Raw genomic sequence first — 6,316 nt, 5'->3', positions numbered from 1 at the left:
ACCGATTTAAGGTCAATAGCATCCTTCCATAACTCATAGCCATCCACAGATAACCTATTTAAAAAGGACTTTGAATACAGCAATTTTGTATCTGTAAGTCTAACTTTGGGTATGAATTTCTGGTTCACTTTAAAATAAAACGATTCAGGATTTGATTGATTAAAATCTGTAAAATAAGAGTATTTTCCCAGAAATGTACTTGAGCTCCCCTGTAAGGGAGTAGGGCAATGTTCCCACTGAGTGTAATTCACAGGAACCCTCCTGGAACTTGTCTTGTGTAAGAAATGATTCCCATAATGTTGATAACAAAACAAATCACCATAATTGACAGAATCTAAGTACAAATCCTCAGCATCAAAGGCCGCATAATATTTCAAATCAGAGAACAATGCTTCTACAGCCTGAAGATCCCAGTCATCAGAACGAACATTTTGCTTAATCACATCTCCCATGTTTACTCTAAGCACATTAGGAACATTAATAACTTCTGTGGGGCCATGTATCTGAAACCTAACCGCATCCCACACAATCCCATCAAGGACCGGCCAAGCAGTAATCTGTACTGAATGTAAGTCTCTCTTTAGTCTGTGTACTGAATGTGAGGAGGACAGAGGGGCCAATGTTCCATTAAGGTACCGAATTCCTGTTCTTTCTATCACATAATGGCCATCGATCAAGCGGAAAAAATAAAACACAAAACCAATTGACATAAAAAGATAAAATGAAAATAGTATCAGCCAAACGTATGTCCAAGGTGGAATTAGAAAATGGTTTTTAAACAACGTGGCATATTTTGCAATAGTCGATGGTTTCTTTGAAAGTTCCGAATCAGAGTCAAAAGAGAATCTGGACTGGTTAGCCAAACGGGCATGTAGGTCGGACATAGATAAATCAGCAGGATCTGCATAGGTCAGCTCATCAATGTTAGCAAGAGGAATAGTATTTAATAAAGGACTGGATAAAGCAGGCATCTCGAGGGACACCTCCTGATCTGTACCAGATGTAATAGCCAGCACAGAGTTCCTCACCATGGAAGGACAGGACGCAGCCGGTGTCATGCTATGAAGAATCGGCCACCCTGTGTGTCTTGACATTGTCAATAGAAATAAATCTTTTTTCTTTACGACCTGGAAGTGGTGGTAAAACGACTGTTCTTGTGCCCCTCACTCCAAGGACTCGAACCGGCGGTCGATATGAGGGACCAAACTCTTTCTTGTTATCGATCTTCTCTCGAACCAGTTCTCCAACTTGGGGTAGCCAGCCAACTACCGGGATCTGCAACGCATCATCCGATGTGGAGGGCAAGTGTTCCTTTGCAAGACTGTCTCTGGTCTTTTGTAGATCCTGTAAAACATTGCAATGTTCATCTACGTCAAAGGCCGCGGCCTGGGCCTGGCAGTCTGCACCATCAAGGTCAGGGACGTACATCTTGATACCAAAGAGCATTTCGTATGGGGTCCGCCCACCCAGAGACCTTCTAGGGAGATTATTAAGCGCACGCTGCACGCCATAGAGGTGGGTCAGCCAGTTTCTACCAGTGCCTATAACACGGGCTGTCAAAGATTGCTTTAAGTCGCGGTTCATTCTTTCTACTACAGAATTGCCCTCAGGCCTGTAGGGGCTTGAAAACTTCACCTGTACTCCCAACGAAACCATAGCATCCTTATACGCCTTAGAGGCGAAAGCCGGACCCTGGTCCGAATGGAAAGTACCACAAGCAAAGATTCCCACAAAGACACGCAAATCCCTAATGACAGTTCGCGAATCAGCGCTTCGATGCGGCCATACCCATACAAAGCGTGTGCATGAGTCAACTGCTACTAAGATGTATTTATAAGCAGTATCAGAAGAAAAAGGACCGCAGTGATCCAAATAAACGCAACCAAGCGGTTTATTAGAGATGCACAACTGTGTCTGAGGCGGACGCGCAGCAGTAGAAGGCTTAATCTGCTGACAAATGTCACACATAAGGACATAATCGCGCGTCTGTTTGTACAGTCCCCGCCACCAGAACCTCTGTTGTAGCTGAGTTACAGTGGCTGAGACGCCCGCATGCGCAGACGCCACACCTTCATGAGCCGCTGTAATCAGAGAAGCTCTGCGATCCGAGTTGGGAACTAAACGCTCTCCAACTTCAGGAATTTTCACATAAGGAACCTTATCGGGACTTAAGTGGTATGTGTACTTCGAAGGGAACCCCGCAGGATATTTACCTCCCTTCGCCGTGGCAGCAACAGCCGCCAAGATGTCATCATCTATTTTGCTTTTGGACCTCGTGACCGCTGCAACTAAGTATTTTGATACCGCTGACTTCGCTGCTTCATCAGCAAGCGAGTTGCCAACAGCGTGGACTCCCACGCGCTGGTGGCCGAGAGTATGAATCACAAACACGAGCGGCAGTTTCTCTTTAAGTTCCGCCACTCGGACCCAGATCATTTTATGTTTTATTGTGCTACCTTTGGAATCACGAAAATCATTCTGAATCCAAAAGAACAAGTTCTCATTGTAAGACTGGACACAGTAGTAAGAATCACTTACGATTAAAGTCGTCACACAAGGATCAGCGTACTCCAATGCAAGCATTAGAGCACGCAGCTCAGCTAATTGTGCGGTGCAGTCCCCAAGCGTCTGCGTGTGCACGACGCTGGACTTGAACTCATCGTTCACCATGGCACCGACCACAATGGCGCAAGCGGAAACGTAGGCATGTTTAGAGCCATGCGCAACCTGCGCCGAACCATCCGTGTAAATGATACAGTGGAAATCCTCCAACGGTCGCATTGCTAAAGGAGCAGGATGAACAAATTCATACTGTAAATACTCCTGCGACCGTAAAGCGGCGTCAAAAATAAACGTGACATCCTGAGATGTCAAGGATGTAGCCCACTGAATCCACCGAGGGTGCAAAGCTTTAGAATTTGGTACACTGGCTTTCGTGACCGCCTCCAAGGCTGGACACGGGGTGACAAGTAACATGCGCTTTCCCTGCGACAGGGCACGTTCCTTAAGAATTGCCATCTGCACAGCCGTTAAAACTTTCTCCACAGTGGAAAAACGCAGTTCAGCCGAAGTGTACAAGTTTGACTTGTAAGCAATAGGTACAGTATCCCCTTCATTAAAAGTCAGGTACGTGAAACCCACCGTCCCAGGGATAATTCTTATCACCAGGTTGGTCTGGTTATCACGAGTCTGTAAGTAGTCAGAAGCTAGCATATCAGCCTGCAAGGACTGCAGAATGGCTGAATGCTCAGGCAGCCAGCATGATTTGGAAAAAGATGGTTGTACCAAGGCATATAAAGGCTTGATACGCTGGGCATATTCCGGAATGTATGTCCTCCCGAAATTTAAAAAACCCAGCAAAGACTGTAATTTTTTCAGCGTTGTCGGAGAGCGCAACTGCGCGCACTTCTCCAGGAACTGAGGAGCCAATCCCTTTCCTTCATGGTTAAGTTCATAACCTAGAAACAACACCGTGTACTCCGCAATGTGCGATTTTGCAAAGTTAAACTTGTAACCCATGTCTGCAAAGTTACAAATTATGCTGTTTACTCGACACAGATGCACCCAAAGCTCGTCGTCTGTGAGATAAATATCATCCACATATGAACATGCAACTGGATCGAAACTCTCTAAAAGAGAGACTATGCGGGCGGAAAACACTCCAGGACTATTTTTATATCCCATTGGGAGTCGATTAAACTTTTTTTGTACGCCGCCGCATGTAAAACTGGTCCATTGGGAACTTAGACCATCTAATCTATGTGCATAAAAACCATTGGAAATGTCAAGCGTGGTTTTGAACCGTTTACGCTCAAGACTATTCACTAGGGCAGAGCCGTGAGTATTCTGTACTGCACAGTTACGGCAATGCGAGTTCAAATGCCGGTAATCCAAAACCAGACGATATGAGCCGTCCGGCTTGTTAACAGTAAAAAGGGGATTATTCATCGGTGACACACACGTTTCAATTACACCTTGATATTCCAATTGTTCAAGGATAGCCGCGACCGAAGCTTTAGCTTCACGCCGTATGGGATATTGGGGTTGTGGCTGCGGCTGTGACCGTAACGGAATCTCATGGCTCGGGGACAATTCATCCCAGCCACACTGATTCCGGTACACAGCCGGCGCAAGCGCCAGAGCCCACTCTTCTGCAAAATGCAGCGCTTCCACTCTCGGCACAGTGTGCGCGAAACTGGGGAGGATTACCTCCTCCCCTCGCGGAGCTGCGAGAACAAAAGGTGGGGGCCAGTCAGCCTCCGAAAGCAAAATGTCATACGTATCCGAAAGATTTTCCCAAAATACCCCTTTTACAGTTCGCTGCATGTCACCTTCAATTAACAGGACAATTTCAAAAAGTCTTTCAGGGGGAGCAACATGTGTATCAGCTGTTTCAATCACAATAAAAGTCTCAGTCGCTGTCACCTTCAACAGTGGACGGAGGGCCTCTCTCACTATGGTAATCTCCGCCGCGCTGTCCAGCAAGGTCAGAGCCCACGTCAGATTCCGAAGCCGCGTTCTCACTATCTGGGGCATATCGATGCGCCGTTAAGGCAGCGACTTTCTTCTTGGCAAACTGCGGTCTCTTTGGCGTAGAGTCGTCCCGTTGATCCCCTTCACTTCGTGTGCGGGGCTGGCCACGTCCTTGCTGGCCACCCCTGCCCCCGCCGCCCCCTCCACCACCGGTTGACGGAGCCGATGAGTTCTGAAAGGAACGAGGAGAGCGTTGGTCAGATGCCTGATATCTTTCAGGCGATTTAATCGTAGCGCGATCGCGCAATTCATAAACTCGCTCTGACTGCGCAGGTTGTGAAGGCGCCGGACTCGAAACCTGTGTCTGTTGTTGTTGTTGCTTACCCTGATTCTGTTTTTTAGGCCAATTTTGTTTTTTGGACTTGGGCTGTCCACCTGTTTCCGAAGACTGTCCCTGGGGCTGCTTCCTTTCTTTTTCAAGAAAAACCTTTGCACCCTTAGAATTGCGGCCAACCGTTTTATAAGCCGCCACAATAATTTTTGCCAGCTGACGGGGTTTCTCGGCATCGGGAATTAACGCCAGACCATTGGCCACCTGAAAGTTCACAGCATCCCCTTTTACATTGGCAAGGATAATACCGCAAACTGTCTCAAATGAACCGTTCAGGCGCATACCCAACTCAACCGCCGACTCAGGTCCGTGATCATCTTGAACACGTTTGAGGATCGCAGACAGGTTCGACACTGTCGGTGTGCCAAAGCACCTCGAGTAAACCGCTGCAAAAGTCTTACCCCATGTTTCACAGTCAGCAAGTTCAGGGGCTAAATCCTTCGGTAAACTAAGCGTAAGAATCCGGTGTTTCTCACCCGGAGTCGTATTAGGAAACACAGCCTCCAGCTGGTCGAATTTCTCGGCAAGCCAGTAAGGAAAATCATCCTTATTTTCTGGCTTTCTGCCCATTACGGAATTCACCATGACAGGACTGATTTTCAAACCAGCCTGTTCCGCTCGAAGCTGCGCACCTGCGGGGGCAGCGCCATGTATATTACGACCAATGTAATGAACAAGCGCTCTAATCACGTCAACCGCGACATCATGCAGACGTCGCAAATCACCCACATTACAAGTGGCGCGATTAGGATGAGGAGTAAATCCGCCCAAGGCGGGCCAGGCTGTGCCCGGAATGGACAACGGACCTAACCTCGGAGCCGTTAAAGAGTGGGGTAGGACGCCACCAAACCAAACTCCGTGCTGCCAAGCATCGATAGGTACTTCCAGTGCTCTGTACGGAGCATAAGCCGCCGGAACAGCCGAGGCAGTGTACGAGTGGTAGACGCCCGAATTAGCGTTTACTTCCGGAAACGTCACCCAGGAATAAAACAATTCATACGGGTACGCATGTTCCGCACTCACCACTAGAACCACAGCCAAACCTTCCGCAGGGACATTATATGCCCTCAAGTGGTCGCGAACCGCGACGCGGCTATGCTGCGCTATTTCCACGGCCATGGTAGCACCGGAAGTGTAAAAAGGACAAAGAACACTTTGTAGCACAACTGGGTAGTAATTCAAAGAAACCGTTTAAAGTAGAATTCAAGCTTGAAAAGACCTATTTCAAAAATAGGTAGGTTTTTCCGACACCACCGTTTACCGGAAACGGGAATGAAGGTGTTAAGGTTTGAATGATATACTACTCGAGTGTCATGAAATACGGCCAACCAATCCGTTGGGCGCCATGTAGCAGGGTTTCCGTTCTCCCACAGAACTGTGCATAGAGATCTAGAACCTCAGTGAGTTAGGATGATCCAAAACTCATCTCAGTGTCAGAAATCTCCTTACCTA

This window comes from Lissotriton vulgaris, unplaced genomic scaffold (genome assembly GCF_964263255.1).
Source record: "Lissotriton vulgaris unplaced genomic scaffold, aLisVul1.2 SCAFFOLD_985, whole genome shotgun sequence".
Lineage (NCBI taxonomy): Eukaryota > Metazoa > Chordata > Amphibia > Caudata > Salamandridae > Lissotriton > Lissotriton vulgaris.
The sequence above is the reverse complement of the archived record's forward strand: the minus strand, read 5'-3'. Positions refer to the sequence as shown.